An 18270-nucleotide genomic window follows, 5' to 3' on the forward strand; every position below is an offset into this window, starting at 1 on the left:
GTCTAATATTTATAATGTCCCTCTCATTGTTGTTGTTGTTGTTTAGTCGTTTAGTCATGTCCGACTCTTCGTGACCCCATGGACCAGAGCATGCCAGACACTCCTGTCTTCCAATGCCTCCCGCAGTTTGGTCAAACTCATGCTGGTAGCTCTGAGAACACTATCCAACCATCTCATCCTCTGTCATCCCCTTCTCCTTGTGCTCCTTGTGATCTTTCCCAACATCAGGGTCTTTTCCAGGGTGTCTTCTCTCCTCATGAGGTGGCCCAAGTCTTGGAGCTTCAGCTTCAGGATCTGTCCTTCCACTGAGCACTCAGGGCTGGTTTCCTTAAGAATGGATACGTTTGAACTTCTTGCAGTCCATGGGACTCTCAAGAGTCTCCTCCAGCACCATAGTTCAAAAGCATCAATTCTTCAGTGATCAGCCTTCTTTATGGTCCAGCTCTCACTTCCATACTCAACAGATATTTCCCATGAATACTTCAGTTTAAAAGTATATTCATATTACTTGGCAACATACATGTTTCTATCAAATTTGAAACATTTCTGTCGCCGCCAACAAAACAGGAAGCAATCTCTTGTTTTTATGAAATATTTACTTCTAATTAATGTACAGTTTAGCTCCCCATTAACGTTTCTCTATTTATTAGTTTCTGTCTTACCGGCCCTTAGTCCCTGGGTCAGTTGTCTCTGCTGCATGGCCTTCCCTTTCCTTGTAGCAGTGAGTGGCACTGCTTTGCAGTGGTCTCTGGGTGGCCGTCACCGTAGAGCAGTGCTTGAAGGATCCAGCTTGGTTCTGTGAAGCCTTCAATGTGAGGTTCCACAGGGGTCAATCTTATCCCCCATGCTGCTAGACATCTGAAATATGAAAGGGCTGAGTTAGGGTGTGTTCCATCATCAAGCTGGTGACACACAGCTATCTTCCTCCTCTACATCTGCATTTGTGGCAGTGGATGTTCTGGATTGTGTCTGGCTGTGGTAATGGACTGGATGAGAGCCAACAAACTGAAGCTCAATCCAGATAAGACTGAGGTAGTGCTATGGAGCAGTGCTAGATGGATGGGACTCAACATGTTCTGGACGGGCTTGCATTGCCCTCAAAGGAGCTGCCATGCAGCTTGGAGGTACTTCTGTATTCTTCACTGTCACTGGAGGCACAAGTAGGTTCACTGGCAGTTTCAACTGGTGCCCCAGCTGCTACCCTATATAGACAGCTTGAGTTGCCGAACCTGTGGTAACCTCTAGGTTAGATTACTGCAATATGCTGTACACGGGGCTGCCTTTGAAGACAGGTCATACATTTAGTGCAGTGTAGACTATGCAGAATTCAGAGGCCATATTATTGTCTAGGACCAGAAGGTAGGGTGATATTGCACTGTTTCTGACCTGACTGCACTGGCTACTAATTAATCTCTGGGCTCAATCCAAAGTACTGGCTTTGAACTTTAAAGCCCTTTATGGCTCAGAAGCATGAGATCTCTTCTTCTTTTTTAATGAATATTTATTGGTATTTTCAGCATACATATAAAAATCGAAAACAAAAATAAAAAATAAACAAAATAAAAACAACACAAAAATACAAAAAATTCAAAACTTAACAACAATTAAAAACACATAAAGTTTCAATTACTTATTTTCTTTTACCTTATTTCTCAGACCTCCTCACACCTCCCCTTCTTGTATTCCAATTTAAATTGTCAGTTCAGCAAGTCCTTAACTTATTTCTCCACTTTAACTTAATAATTTGTTCTAACCTGCTGTTATTTTACTTTTCTTCTTTCTTCCATTTCCTCAATTTATATTTTTGCAAACCTTATTTCTTTTTGATTTAAAAACCAATTTTAACTTATCCAAATTTACACATCAATACTTATACCTCATTAATTATTCTTAAACCTTTTTCCTAAAGTCGACCAAAATTTCCCTTCCACGGTTTTCCCAATTTCCATACAACTAACAAAAATATAAAAGCCAAGCAAATTATATTTGTATACCCTTTGGATTCCCAAACTCCACCCACCCTTTTCCCAGTTCCAGTCCCCAACCAATATCCATCAGTCTTTATATGTTATTTAGCCTGGAGATCTCACGTCCGAGGCACTTAAATCTCTCTCAGTTCCTCTCTGCCGGTCTTTTTGATAATCTTTGATATTAAACCCCAAATCTCGGAGAAGCTCCGGCCCAACAGGATCCATATTGCTTCCAGCCAGACCTCCATATTTAAAAACAAAGCCTGTGGGGTACTCCAACTCTTGTTTCATACTCCTTTCAAATCCAAATGTCCCCAAAGCTCCAACTTTCACCTTCAGCAAATTTGTAATCCTCAGGTCTTCAGATCTCCACAAAAGGAGATTTCTCCATTTTTCAGTCTCCAATTCAGGCCAGGCTTTCCACATCAAATTTTTATTTTCCTTTTTTGTCATCATGTCAGGCCTCAAATTGCAGCTCTCCTTTGGCATCTGCAGAATTCCAGCTCCTCCTTCATTTTCTTCTAAAGCAACATATTGCTCCATCTTGTCAAAGCTTTCAGTTTCATCTGTTTGTTCAGTTGGATGGGCTTCCTGTTTCAAGTCCTTATCAGATTCAACACTGTTATTTACTGTCAAGCGTAGTACTGAAACCTCTGTAGCCAAAACATTGAATTGACCTTGTAACTTTCCCAAGAGAACAAATGCTCTGTCCAATTCTGCTTGAACTTTCCATCCTCCAGCCATTCCTGTAATGTCACTAAAACCCCTCTAGGGGGATTTTAGTTCCTTAATATTCCTTTCAGCTCAAAACCAAAAGTCCAGTTATTTTGTATCAGCCCTTCCTTATTTTCAGCAAGTTGTAACAAATAAACCAGCAGAAGCAACGGAAACAAAGTTCTCTTTTTCCGGCTGACAGCTAACTGTCTGACAGCTAACTTGACAGCTGTCAAACTCTTCAATATTACATCAGCAGGCTTTCTCGCGGGACGCTCCCGGGTCTGGGGGGGGGGTGAAATTTCAGCTCCCAAAATTTATCTTTTATCCTCCAGTAAATCTTCTTATAATGTCAGAACCGTGAAGTTAAAATCTTATACTAAAAAACAAAGAAAAATTATCTCGACCTTAGCTAACAGGTCCTTTGCTTTAGATTGTTTACAAAGAGCGGGGGTGGACTTCCTTTTTAACCCTTCCCCACTCGTTCCTGATCCAAAAAAGAAATTTTTTAAAGTTCCAATCTCCGTATTACTCATGGGTTGATGTTTTAAAGTCCGATTAATCCAAGGAAAAAATCAGCGCTCTCCGTCAATGGCTTGCGGCTTCACTCTGTAGAAGAGGGAGTACTCTCAGCACCGCGCTGCACCCCGTCCCCGTTCTGAAGCCTTTAAAAAGGCTCCTTCACGGATTGGGGGGCGCAAATGGTGCCCGCCGAGTCTCTGTGTTCACAGGCTTTCGCGCCTGTGATTTTAAGGGTCCCCACGTGGCCGCAGCGGCAAGACCCAAACTACGGAGCCAATTCCCTCTGGAGCTCAGAGGGAATCCTCCATTAAATGATGGCGCCAACCCGGAAGAGGAGCATGAGATCTCAAGGACCACCACTCTTTGAAAGCCCCCTTGCTGCTTTTGGAACTTCCAGTTTGGGGCACTTTAAAGAGCAGGACTGGGCTCTTTGCAAAAAGCTTTTAGACAGCTCTGTGCTGTGATTTGAAGTCCCAAGAATCGGGGCTTCAAAGCACAGCACATCTTACTAATGTCAGGTGATTGACAGGTGGGCTACCCCACCCACCTGTCAAATTTGTCACAACAGGAGGGGGAAGGAGATAATGATCGGCCCCAACCTTCAGAAAAGGTTCCCTCCCCTTGCCTTAGTGTTATGAAGCACAGCTGTTATCTTGCAAACCACACTGCCGGTGATGGAGTTGTTTTTCTTGCCATCTCTTTCACTATTTTATTACCTTTATGGATTTCAATGAATACCATTTATTCTTTTTGACAATTTCCATCCATGAACCGCTAAGCTAAACAGCTGTTTGAATACACTCCACATATATCATTTAAGAAATGTCACAACAGTACTCAAGAATTTGAAATGCCTTGTTGTCATCTATTCTGCCTCACTGACAGGCAGAAGCCAAAATTCAATCAGAATGCTGTTGTTTTCACAATATATAAATGTTAAAGTCACTTTGATGTTCTTGATACCAGCATTTGTTAAAAAAATGGTGATCTGGAAATGCTAGTGCCCATTCTGCAACCCACCATAAAATCCATGAATTCACTTACAACTCATGCACTGAGCAGTGTGGGCTGTCAGGCCTGGAGTCCAACGCAGAGTCAGTTGGCAGTGAAGTTAACTCTTTCTTCAAGGACACAACATACAACTCAGCAACAATTCCCAGCAGGCCCCTATAGAGCGGTTGCCTGGATTGAAGGTCCTTGCCTTCCAGCCAACCTAAGGCTCCCTCTCCCGGATGTTTCCCAAGCAGTCTCAAACTGTGTCTGCCCACCTCTGACCTCTGTTCTGCCCTTCTCCTGCACGTTCTTGGAGACCAGGGGGAGGGGAGCTTGTCGCAGCAGGAGATGGAGAGTCCCGGGATTCTTTAGCAGCCCCTTGACCCCACTCCTTTGCTTCAGCTTCAGAGTCTGAACTGTTCCCTTTCACAGGTTCCTCTGGCTCACAAAACTCTGTCGCCCCTTCAGTTTCCAGCCCCTCCTCCCAATCTTCCCCCTCTAACCTCTTCAGTGTCCCACCACCAATCCCTGCCTTCTGATCCTTCCTCCTCTAGGATTTCCCTTGGGGGTTCCCCAGCTGACACCTTTCACCACTCCTCACCATCTAGCCAGTCCCTAACATGGGCTCACAAAGTGGGTTGCTAGTGTCCGCTGCTGAGTATTTATGTGCAGAGCAAGGAGGATCTGGTATTTTCTGCATGGTGTAAAAGTGCACATGCTGTATGGGTTGCAGACATCAAGGTGGTATCATCATGATTTTGAACAAAATATTGGGGAGGGGGTGGAAATGGGAGAACGATGGCATTATGAGAATGCACAAGGTGAGTTCCAATGGTGATTCACTGGAGGTCACCAGTGGTTCCTTGTAAGTGCTGCTGGATGGGCAAGAAACACAGCAAAGTGTCAGAGGTACAAAGACTGTTAGCTCAGCATTGTGGTCTTGCAGTGGCTGGTGGCACCCAGATGTGGGCCATGATGCTGGGGTTTCCTTAGGAACCCCCTAACCATCCTAATTCAAGCACTTTTAAACCCCTTGATGGATATTATTTTTTCCAGAAATAGGGAGGGTTAAAAAGAAAAAGAAAAAGAAATAAATTGGGAGGGAGTTAACACTCTTGTTCCCTGAGCTCTGATAGAATTGCTGATCCACAATAGAGGAATGATCACCTCTGTAATAAAAGTATTTAGATTCAGAAGATTGCCCAAGGTTGGGGAATACCTGAAAACCCCAAAGTTTCCTAGCGAGCGGGCTGAAACAGCACATCCCAGTGTGCTATTTTTGTGAAAAATGTCACTCTCCTCCCTATAACCTTGACTGAAGCTTAAAATGAGTTGCAGCTTAATGGTGGAAGAAAAGTATGCCTATAGAAAAGGAATCATGCTATATGAGTAAGAAAAAGAAACTAGACTCAGGGCAGCTTTGGTTTCCACTAGCCCTTGACATCATATTTTACAATGACTACAGGAGCTATAAAGATTTCCAGGAAGGCCTCCCATCAATAGTCATCCTACTATTCACTGTGATTATCCAGCTGTAAAAATCACATCACCAGCAGATATTGTACCTAAGTCCAGGGAATACAATATAACACCTCAAGTTTCCAGAATCCCATAAATCTTGGTGGCCTCCACTGGCTGCAAGTGCAATGATGGTGAAAGATCATTCCTTTGCACCACTGTGTCCCCAACCATTACCAGTAACACAATAGAGCACATTTGCCACTCAAGATATCTGCCAAAATGCAGATCTAAAGAGAGAGAATTTTGAAGCTATGAAATAAGCAAAACATAGCTTTTGGGGGGGGGCAGGGAAACCACTTATAATAATGGGAATGATAAATGTGATTTATCTTTCAGAAATAGCCATTTGTCCGGTGGGCAGGAATTGAAAGAGCAACCTCTGGGGAACTGGTGGGACGCAGAATGAAAATGTGCAATCAGTTTACAATGATGTGCCCACAGCTGATGCCATAGAAAGGCCTGTGTGGATCTGGCCTTTTCAGATATTTCCAGACCCCACCTTGAATTTGTAGCTTTCATTTAAAGAAAATGACATCTCTAGCCCTTTAATTTTTGAGGAATCTGAAAGCCATTATGGCTGTCTACTCTATCCAATTAGTTGGTAAGAATAAATTGGGTCCTCCTGGTTTCCTAAGTTGCAACCAGGGAGTACAAAAGGCATTGGAATGGCTGATATGCGGTGCCACGGTTTCACAGGGATAGGAGCCATTTCCAGAGAAGGGCATAGCTGCCAGTTGTGTCAGGAAATGCACAAAACAATCTCTCCATTTCTCTTGGCGAGCCCTTTGTCCAGAGAGAGAGAGACTGGCCTGTGAGCCTCTCCTTCACAATGGCAACCGTCATCTTGAAGGAGGCAGTCTAGAACACAGTCAGCATCCTTTCCTGTCAAGGCTGAGCTAGAGCAGTTGAGCCAGAGATACAAGAGAAGAAGGCCAGGAAGTCAGGATTAAGGAAACAAGCCAGAAGGAGGCAGGGCAAGAAACTCAAAGAGCCGTCAAGACTGTTGGTTCTCAGGGTGTCTCAGACCAAGTGGGAAGTCCTCTTCTTGCCTTGTCTTGGTGAGTGGAGCAATTTCACAGCTGATGTTCCAAGCTGCAGTCATGAGCCAGCAGCCCATAGGCATGCTGTTCTAGACACTTCTCCTCTTTTAGAAAGTGCTTGCTTCCTTTCCAGTAAATGGCAACCCCAACTGAAACCACTGCAGCTGAGGGCCTGTATTTGCATTCTCCCCTCATTGCACCAGGGATGCAGTCCTTGGTGCAGCCTTTGGTTGTTCATAGCTTTGGGATAAGCCACACATCTGCAGCAATGTCTTCCTCTCCTAGGCCTGTTTCAGTACCTAGCATATCCACCCATGGGGCATCCTGGTTAGCAGTTTTAGACTATGAAGCGATAGAACTTTCAGATTCTCAGTTGCTCTAGAATAATGGACCACTATGCTGCTTTGGGGGTTAGTGTGAAATGCCAGCTTACACCATCTAAGAAGCTAGCCCAATATCTGAAAGGAGAAGAAAATGATACTTTGTGTTCCCCCACAGAAAATTAAGGATCACTTTCAAAAAGTAATAAATGTGAAATTCAATTTCCAGAACTTAATCCCATCAGAGATTTTCATAACACTATCTTTAGCAACTAAGGCAGCACATAGGGAAAACTGTATTGTAAAACTTTGCTGAAATGAGTGAGGACAAAGTTTTGGGAACAAATATTTTCCAGCAACATCTGGTCATTATCATAGCTTTAATTTCAGAAACCTAATTCCAGAGATCTATTCTAATTTTGCAGCCTAGTAGGAAAAAGAGACCATTATCTTGATCCCAGGAGTTTGCTGATACAAGTAGACATTTGCTATGGCGATTGCAAAGAATCACACATCGATCATATATACCAACCCTCTTTTGACTGCCACACCAATTACTTATTTGTAAAAGTGATCCTGCAAAGTGATCTTAGGATGAGTCAAGATGACAAAAATACACAATAAGATACACCTTAAGGTAACCTTACCAGATTCCCCCCCCCCCAATGAATCCGGGGACACTTTTCAGCTTCAATGGATTTTGTCAGAAGACTGATTTGTAAATCCGGGGACTGTCCCCAGGAAACAGGGACGTCTTAAATCCAGCAAGACAATATATGATTCACTCCAAATATTCCTTTCTAAGACAAACTAGATGGCTACAAATGGAAAAAGAGGAAGTTTTCAGCAGGCCCTGGAAACTAATTAATGTCAGCTCCAGCCATACGTCACGGCGGAGGAGATATTCCAGAACCCAAGTGCTACCACTGAAAAGGCCCTATCCAAACCCCAGCTCCACACAATTAACTTGGCAATGGGATTACAACAAGGTCCACCCAGGCTGATCTTGAATAACAGGCAGGACAATACAAAAGGAGGTGTTTCTTCAGATAACTGGGTCCGAAGTCATTTAGGGCTTTTCACGCAAACACTAAAACAGAGAACTGGAATCTACACTGCCATGCAAACAGACCATTTTCTATTAAACCTTCCAAAATATTGTAAAATTATCCATCAGTCAGCAGACAGTGTCTTCCTATTTCTTCATGTTACCAGCACAAATTTTCCTGCATAGAAGGCCATTTTTCTTTGGAGTTTAAATTGTCGCAAACTATTAAAAAAAAAACCTGAACAGTGAAAGCCTCTATTAAAGTATTAAATATAATAGCGATTGGAATTAAACACTCTTCTCATGAAAGCTTTAGAATTTTTATGACAGCCCATAAGCAATATCCAAGCTATTATGGAGTTGGAGGTATTCCTATCAGAATTATGATGCTGCAGAATTTACAGTGCTGCATTTTAAAGGTCAGGGAGCCTCAGTTGGTTTAAAATTCACATGACATTTTGATTTGAATGAAACCATGGACCCAGCATCTAAGAACCCTTCTCTAAGTCAGAGTTAGGCAACTTATTTTATTTTCAAGTGCTTATTTTTGGCTGCATGCCAAGAAGAGGTAGATAATCTAAAATTATATAACCATATTGCCTGCTTCTTGGGAGAAAAGTGATGACAAACCTAGATAGCATCTTAAAAAGCAGAGACATCACCTTGCCAACCATATAGTTAAAGCTATGGTGTTCCCAGTGGTTATGTATGGAAGTGAAAGCTGGACCATAAAGAAGGCTGATCGCCGAAGAATTGATGCTTTTGAATTCTGGTGCTGGAGGAGACTCTTGAGAGTCCCATGGACTTCAAGAAGATAAAACCGATCCATTCTGAAGGAAATCAGCCGTGAGTGCTCACTGGAAGGACAGATCCTGAAGCTGAGGCTCCAATACTTTGGCCACCTCATGAGAAGAGACGACTCCCTGGGAAAGACCCTGATGCTGGGAAAGATGGAGGGCACAAGGAGAAGGGGACGACAGAGGACGAGATGGTTAGACAGTGTTCTCGAAGTTACCAGCATGAGTTTGACCAAACTGCAGGAGGCAGTGGAAGACAGAAGTGCCTGGCGTGCTCTGGTCCAGGGGGTCACGAAGAGGCGGACACTACTAAATGACTAAACAACAACAATTGTATAACCATCTAAAATTATTTTCATTTGTTCAACACCTTATACCAGGGTCACCAGCAGCGCACTTGAGCACACATCTACCCACACAAACGTTCCCTGATGCCCAAGGGTCACCTCTCCCTCCCCCTGGTGAAATTAGGCTTGAAAGAAGCATTCTGTTGTCAGCAATAGTATAAGCTGTAGTCTGTGCTCGAGTGTGATTTCTGTGTGGTGCCCATAATAGCTTCTCTGATTTGCAAATGTGCCTTATGCACACACAAAAATAGTGGTGTTGGGGGATGAGTGTTCAGACCCCTGGGCTCTCACTTGTGGGCTGCCTCAGGGTTCTGTCCTCTCCCCCATGCTTTTCAACATCTACATGCAGCTGCTGGGAGAGATCATCAGGGGGTTTGGGATGGGTGTTCATCAGTATGCAGATGATACCCAGCTCTACCCCTCTTTCAAATCAGAACCAGTGAAGGCGGTGAAGGTCCTGTGTGAGTGTCTGGAGGCGGTTGGAGAATGGATGGCGTCTAACAGATTGAGATTGAATCCTGACAAGACAGAAGTACTGTTTTTGGCGGACAGGAGGCGGGCAGGTGTGGAGGATTCCCTGGTCCTAAATGTGGTAACTGTGCCCCTGAAGGACCAGGTGCGCAGCCTGGGAGTCATTTTGGACTCACAGCTGTCCATGGAGGCACAGGTCAAATCCGTGTCCAGGGCAGCTGTTTACCAGCTCCATCTGGTACGCAGGCTGAGACCCTACCTGCTTGCGGACTGCCTCGCCAGAGTGGTGCATGCTCTGGTTATCTCCCACTTGGACTACTGCAATGTGCTCTATGTGGGGCTACCTTTGAAGGTGACCCGGAAACTACAACTAATCCAGAACACGGCAGCTAGATTGGTGACTGGGGGTGGCCGCCGAGACCATATAACACCGGTCTTGAAAGACCTACATTGGCTCCCAGTACGTTTCCGAGCACAATTCAAAGTGTTGGTGCTGATCTTTAAAGCCCTAAATGGCCTCAAAGGCCCAGTATATCTGAAGGAGCGTCTCTACCCCCATCGTTCTGTCCGGACACCGAGGTCCAGTGCCAAGGGCCTTCTGGCGGTTCCCTCCCTGCGAGAAGCCAAGTTACAGGGAACCAGGCAGAGGGCCTTCTCGGTAGTGGCACCCTCCCTGTGGAACACCCTCCCACCAGATGTCAAAGAGAACAACAGCTACCAGACTTTTAGAAGACATCTGAAGGCAGCCCTGTTCAGGGAAGCTTTTAATGTTTGATGTATTACAGTATTTTAATATTTTTTGGGAAGCCGCCCAGAGTGGCTGGGGAAGCCCAGCCAGATGGGCGGAGTATAAATAATAAATGATGATGATGATGATGATGATGATGTCTCGACACAGCTTACAGTTGAGAATACAGTGCAGGAACAACATAAAAAAAGTAAAACACAATAAGCAAAGTGCTAAAACTCTAATTATTAATAATAATTTAATGCTCATCACCAAAAATCAAAACAAATCCCTATCCTAAAGGAATCCCGATAATCGGAGGCACTGTTCCTCTAAACACCAAGTGACAAAAAGAAGGAGATGCAATCTCCTTGAATTTTGGTTGTGACTTCAAGGACACAGCCTCTTTTTCAGGGGTAACATTTCTGTCCAGGTGGATTTTTTATATTTGTCAAAATGTCTCTGGCTCTACTTTCTAGATGAGACCTAGACGTAACTGGTGGCTGAAGACTTGCTTTCCTCTTCTTCTGCCCCCCCCCCCCCAGCAATATATCACAGCTTCTATAGCCTACATATAGTAGGGGTATTTCAAATGAGAGTCGTCATAGCATCCTATTTTATTCTCTTCACAATATGGCAAGCCTATGTGACATTTCAATGGTATGCATTTGGCCACTGTGTGAAATAGAAGGGGCCTTTGGTCTGATCCAGGAGGCCTCTTCCAGTGTTTTGCATTAGCATTTAAGTTGCATCTTCCAAATATGTTCATAGTTTCCTTAGTATACAGTGGTACCTTAGTTCATGGACCACTTACAACCCGAATGTCGCAAACCTGGAAGTGAACGTTTTGGTTCTCGAATTTTTTCTGGAGGTCAAACATGACTTGAGCTTCTGTTTTTAGTGTTGTTCTTCTGTTTTTAGAAAGATCGCGCTGATTGGGGCGGTGGGGAGAAGCATCCCGGCAGCACTCTGAAGCCCAGCTGCTTTGACTTGAGAGAGAGAGAAAGATTGAAAGATCGCGCTGACTGGGGTGGTGGGGAGAAGTGTTTTAGGGGTAGCTTTTCAACAGCCTGCACCAGATTAATCCATTTTGAATTACTTTCTATGGGAAAGTGCGCCTTGGTTTTGGAATGTTTTGGTTTTGGAACGGACTTCCAGAACAGATTAAGTTTGAGAACCAAGGTACCACTGTATATGTAAAAAAAGATAAGTGTCAGTAACTATACCCAGATTTGTATACAGTGGTACCTCGGGTTGCAGATGCTTCAGGTTACAGACTCTGCTAATGCAGAAATAGTACCTTGGGTTAAGAACTTTGCTTCAGGATGAGAACAGAAATCGTGCTCCGGCGGCGCGGCGGCAGCGGGAGGCCCCATTAGCTAAAGTGGTGCTTCAGGTTAAGAAGAGTTTCAGGTTACAAACGGACCTCCAGAATGAATTAAGTTCTTAACCTGAGGTACCACTGTACTCAGTTTTATCCATTTGCCTAAGGCATGATCAAATGCTTTTCTTGTGGGAGTTTTTACTAATATTTCATTGTGAGAAGACAGTTGGGCATTTTCCCTAAACCATTCCTTTCCTCAGATATCATGTATTGGTAGCAAGGGATGAGAAAAGAGTATGGGAATGTTAAGTAATTAAGATTTGTTAATCTTAACACTTATGCCATTATTGGACTTCTGGGATGCTATCTGCCAAATGTCTTTATAAACCTGCTAAACAGGCCAAATTTACTCTTTCGTAGCAATACAATTCTTAGTTTAACCTGGCACTGAAATACTGTTTGGCTTAGATCCTAAGGTAAGTTAGCAGAAGTCCATAGGAGGAACATTTCCTGTTCCTCCTCCACAGCACTGCCGTTTGCACCTCACAAAAGCCTCTTCATGAATGCACGATGGGGTAGCCTTATAGACTTTCTTAAACAGGGGCTTGTGTGAGTACTGGAACAAAAGCTAGACACAGAGAGAGATGAGGGTAGATGTTTTGATTGATCTTGTGGCTGTAAAATGCTGATTCTACATTATTCACTGCAAAATCTGTCAGTGATTAAATATATTAGAGATTGGCATACTATGAATAATACCAGATTAGCCTTTGATCAAAAATGTCAGAGTAAACATCCCTGGGCCACCAAAATATTATCCATCACTTTCAAAAAGAGTAGACTTCAAATCTTTTCATTTTTAACATTACTCACCCTAACATGCTGTCTGTCACACCTTTTTCAGACTTCTTTGGACACCACTAGCGGTTGGCAGGCAGGTGTTTTGGGCCTGATAGTTTTTAATCTCCCTCCGGAGCCCCACAGCCGACGTGCCCCTAAAATGAGTACCTAGAGAGGGCAGATTACCAGTGCAGTCCCAAAAACAGGCCCAGAGATAGCATCCTTCTTTCCTTTCTTTTAAATATAATCAGGAGACAAATGGCTGTCTGTATACATAGTTACAGGTGCTTTTTAAATCAGGGTGGCAAGCATTCTTTGGGGTTTTTTCTGCTCTGGACCCAATGTTAGTCCCTAGTTTATAAGGCTAGGAAGGAATAGAATGGAATTTAATTTTTTTAAAAAAATGTTCCAAAAAGATTCACCTGATATGTTCATATTCTGTATTTTTCCCCTAGTCTAATATTACGATTCTTATGCAGGCTCAGTGATGAATTTGAACAGGGGTGCAGCTAGATACTCAACTCAGGGCCGGCCCACCGATGAGGCAGACTGAGGCAGCCGCCTCAGGCGGTAGAATCTCAAGGGGTGGCACCTGCCTACCCCACCACCACTGGAGAAGTAAAGAGAAGCAACTCCGGCTTCCAGGTTCCTGCAAGATCTTGTAGACTTCTCATGAGATGTCACCAGAACCCTGAAAGCGCAGTCACATGAGCCCAGTAAGGGGGGGCACCTTCCCATTTCACCTCAGGCAGAGAAATGGGATGAGTTACCCCTGCCTCAGTTAATGGTTTTATAGTGCCCCCTTCTCCCTCCCTGTGCTACCATTCCAAGTTTTACCATTGCTACTGAATCCCAGATGAAGTGCACATATATCTTTATTTCCATGTGCTGCATACCTACCTACATACATACAGGCACCTTGATTTGCCATGCTTATGCTTTGGTTCTATTTGTTTGTTGGGATCTGATGGTTCATGGGCAGAAAAGGAAGTGCTTACACTAAGGTTACAAGATTTTTTTCAATGAATCCGGGGACACTTCAACTTCAGTAGGAATGGTTGGATTTTGTCAGGGGACTGATTTGTAAATCCACGGACTGTCCCCGGGAAACAGGGACGTGTAGTAACCTTGGCTCACACCTCTCAATGCTTCTATGTAGTTAAAAACCAAAGTCGCACATTTAAGCTACTAACAATAATAAGCTACTACAGATTATTTATTTTTATCAACACATTAAGTATAACAAGACATTAAGTATAACAAGTTGGACTGTACCACTGCAAAATGTAAGTGGGGAATAACATATTTGAATCTTTTCCCATGTGAAACTCTGAGCAATCATAAACTTAAAACAGGATCCTAGGTGAGTCCTGTCTGCTGCGCTAGTCTACTTACACTTTTTAAATTTGCTTTAAAAAAAAATATTTAATCATTTTTTTGATACAGACACCAACCACAAAAGACACATACAAAAACCATAATAACAATAACACAATTTGACAATTCAGATTTGAATACACTGATATACCTATGACTACACCTTTTTTAACAATATTTTCCCACCTCTTTATCCTCCCCCTACTTCCCACCACTATCCGCTTTATCGCTTAAATATTTGTTCCAGATTTCTTCATATTTATCCATTCTTATTTTCCGTCGACATGCAATTTGTTTGTATGTAGCTAATCTGTCCATAATTTCAATCCATCTTTTTTAATTTGTGGGAAATCATCAAGAAAGCGATTGCCCCACTGTAGCTGGAATGGTACGGTCCATTCTATCACCAACATGAGAAAGATCAAACCAACACTCCCCATTTGGTTATGAAGGGGAATGGCATCTTCAGACGATGAGAATGGCTGGCTGTTATCATGGTCAAGTGTCCCTTGCTCAAGGGTCCCCAGATGTGAGTGGAAGGAAAATGATGACATCCACACCTTTCGAATGGAAGCAAGATAATGTAGCTGCTCTCTTTTGAAGATGTTTGGAGCCACCTTCAGTCAAAGAGTGTTTCAGTGCAACGGCTATTTTTTTCTGCTGCTGCAAATGTGGGTGTGCATCTGCCACAAGTTTCAGTGGCAGTCAGTAATTCACACCACAAAAGCGGCAGAAAGAGTGTGAGATAGAGTCTTTTTATGTGAGTGCAATTTTCCTGTTTATCATTTTTCAAGATGAAAAATAGGCATCTATTTGGCATGATTCCAGAGCAATGGTCTTTAAATCATAATTATCCCCAAATTTTATAGAAAACATTATTGCTATTTTGTACAGCAAAGCTGCACATCACTAAGTAATTGGCAACAGATGTGGTCGAGTTATTTTCTTTCAAATCTGGTAAAAGATACTTTTTTAAAAAAGGAATTAATCCACTTCTAAAAGAAGCCTCCTTATCCACAATACTTAACAAAGCTACAGCTTTTCTCCTTAAACTTGTACATGGAGGATATATTTTCCTTTTGTGGCACTAATTGTCAATCAGTGTGGTGCAGCTCCGCCTCTTCCAACTGGCATTCATTCTCTCTTAGACATAATGGATGATCTGCCTGGGGGTCAGAGCTGAAATGCAAACACCTGCATTCTGATTCAGTGGATATCTATTTAGGGATACATTTGCCAGTCTATCCAGTTGCTGGTGGGAAAGGAGAAGCTGTAGAAAGGGTAGTATAATGCAACAGCAGACACTAATTAATTTATCCCCCAAAGAGGGCCGCATTTGGGGTGAATTTTTTAGAGGAGCACTCAAAGCCATAGAAATGTCCATGGCAAATTTCTCTCCATATATCAGTACACTGAAGCAAAGCTATGTGGACTTCCCAGAAGCATCTGCTTGGCCACAGTGAGTAACTGGATGCTGGACTAGATGCTGATCCATCACGGATCTTCTTAGGCCTGCAACCTAAGAAGTGGGCTTCAAAGTAAGGTATGTCCCATTGGATAGAGCCAGTCTGCTTACATAGCAGCTTTTGATCCATTGGACAGTGTTGGTACAATACACACACACACACACACACACACACACACAAAAACACTAATTCCTGGATGCCAAGATCCAATTTGGGGGCAAGTGCTCTTTAGTGAGAGAACTCCAGCTGAGATTTAAAGTCACAAAATATGTTGCAAAGTAAAGCGTGGAAATATAGACCTTTACAATATGCCCTTCCAAGGAAGTTCCAAAATTTCCCTCCTCCCCCAGCGTAGGAAAAGACTACACATTTGGTAAATTAAAAATTGGTTTACTTACAAAACATTCAAAGGTCCAGTTCATATGCTTTTCCACACATCAGTCAGAAAAGTTGCACAGGCAGTAAAACATAGCTTAATTACAAAGTGATAACAGAGTATTGGTATAGGAACTCAAGAGTGGCTGGTGAGAGCCTCAAACCTTTTCACATGCTGAGCTTCTCAGGTAGGATAGTGAGGTTTGATTACCTATTTCTTCCCAAGGTAAGGAGAAGTGACATAGCTAAGCCTAGTAGCACAGCTTATTACCCCTTCATGCATTAATTAGAATGTTGGTTATCATAGAATCATAGAGTTGGAAGAGACCACAAGGGCCATCGAGTCCAACCCCCTGCCAAGCAGGAAACACCATCAAAGCACTCCTGACATATGGTTGTCAAGCCTCTGCTTAAAGACCTCCAAAGAAGGAGACTCCACCACACTCCTTGGCAGCAAATTCCACTGCCGAACAGCTCTTACTGTCAGGAAGTTCTTCCTAATGTTTAGGTGGAATCTTCTTTCTTGGAGTTTGGATCCATTGCTCTATTGCACACGCTTCTCTGGAGCAGCAGAAAACAACCTTTCTCCCTCCTCTATGTGACATTCTTTTATATATTTGAACATGGCTATCATATCACCCCTTAACCTCCTCTTCTCCAGGCTAAACATGCCCAGCTAAACATGCCGAGATACAACATCAAGGAGAAAAGATTTTGATACTAGGAATTTATGCACCAAATGACGGGAAATCGGAATTTTACAAGAAGTTGCATGAGATTATGCTGGATTATCTGGACTACAACAACATCATTATGATGGGAGATATGAATGGGGTCGTATCGACCAACATGGATAAGTCACAAAGCCAAAATGTTACAAAAGATGGCAGACTACCAAAGACTTTTTTTGAAATGACAGACAATATGGACTGGATTGACATTTGGAGAACCAAGAACCCCCTGAGAAGAGAGGGAACATTTTTCTCTGAAGCCCAGCTGACTTGGACAAGAATCGACCAAATATGGATAACTAGAGGTCTGGCACCCAAGGTCAGAAAAGTGGATATCTGCCCAAAGACCTGCTCCGACCATAACGCACTCAAGATGGACATGACACTACTGCCAACCGGTTCCTTTAGATGGAAGATGAATGACAATTTGTTTAGAGATCAGGAGATTATTAAGAAGGCCCAAAAAGTTTTGAAGGATTATTTTGAGATAAATATGAACACTACGGTGGAAAAAAGAACTATCTGGGACATAAGCAAAGCTGTGATGAGGGGGTTCTTGATACAACAGAAGGCTGTAAAGAAAAGGACACAAAATGAAAGGAAAGACAAGATCCTGCAGAAAATCAAAGAATTGGAGAAGAAGTTAAGATCAAACCCGAAGTCACAGCCAATTCTGAGAGAAATTAAACTTTACCAAGCACAATATTCTAAACTGATAAATCAGGAAATAGAGTGGAAGATTAAATTAATGAAACAAAAAACTTTTGAATCGGCGAATAAATGTGGGAAACTGCTTGCATGGCAGTTGAAGAAGAGACAAAAATTAAATACAGTTACAAATCTAGAAACTGAAGGAAGAAACATTCAGAACCCCATGGAAATCAGAAAGTGCTTCCAGAGATATTTCAAAAAATTATATACTCAAGGGCCGCAAGATGAGGTTGAGATTAAACAATTTTTGGAAAGAAATGGACTAACAAAATTGTCACAAAAAAACAGATTAATCCTGAATAACAAAATAACACGACAAGAGATTGAACAAGCCATTCAGAACATGCAACTGGGCAAATCTCCAGGGCCAGACGGCCTGACCTCCAAGTATTATAAGACATTAAAAGACTATTTGATCCAACCAATGATGGAGGTCTGTAACGAAATTATGGAGGGGAAGAGGGCGCCGGAATCGTGGAAGGAAGCTTTTATCACATTGATACCAAAATTGGAAACTGAAAAGACACAACTCAAGAACTATCGTCCCATTTCCCTTTTAAATGTGGATTACAAAATATTTGCAGACGTCTTGGCAAGCAGATTTAAAAGAGTTTTAAACGAGGTAATCCATAAAGACCAAGCAGGCTTTCTCCCAGGTAGACACATGTTTGCTAACACAAGGAACATTATTGACATTTTGGAACTTTTGCAAACAGACATAAATACAAAAGCAGTGTTAATTTTTATAGATGCGGAGAAGGCCTTTGATACTATCTCTTGGAAATTTATGAAGGGAAATCTAAAAGAAATGGGAGTGGGACGGGGTTTTGAGAATGGGATTGACGCAATATATTCAGAACAAAAGGCTAAATTGATAGTTAACAATGTGGTTACGGAAGAGTTTAAAATTGAAAAAGGAACACGACAAGGCTGCCCGATCTCCCCTCTGCTATTTATTTCGGTTCTGGAGGTGCTC

General features: G+C 42.7%; 1 long non-coding RNA gene across 2 annotated transcripts in view; it reads right to left on the bottom strand.

Annotated features, from left to right (window-relative positions):
- The window catches only part of LOC310833197, a 61974-nt gene that overhangs the window by 33342 nt on the left and 10362 nt on the right, over positions 1 to 18270 (bottom strand). For both annotated transcript variants that reach the window (XR_014558582.1, XR_014558583.1), the window contains exon 3: positions 663 to 858. This is a non-coding gene — a long non-coding RNA (uncharacterized lncRNA). The remainder of the gene's footprint in view (positions 1 to 662; positions 859 to 18270) is intronic.

Source organism: Podarcis gaigeae (genome assembly GCF_964106915.1).
Source record: "Podarcis gaigeae genome assembly, chromosome: 1".
In the NCBI taxonomy this organism is placed as follows: Eukaryota; Metazoa; Chordata; class Lepidosauria; order Squamata; family Lacertidae; genus Podarcis; species Podarcis gaigeae.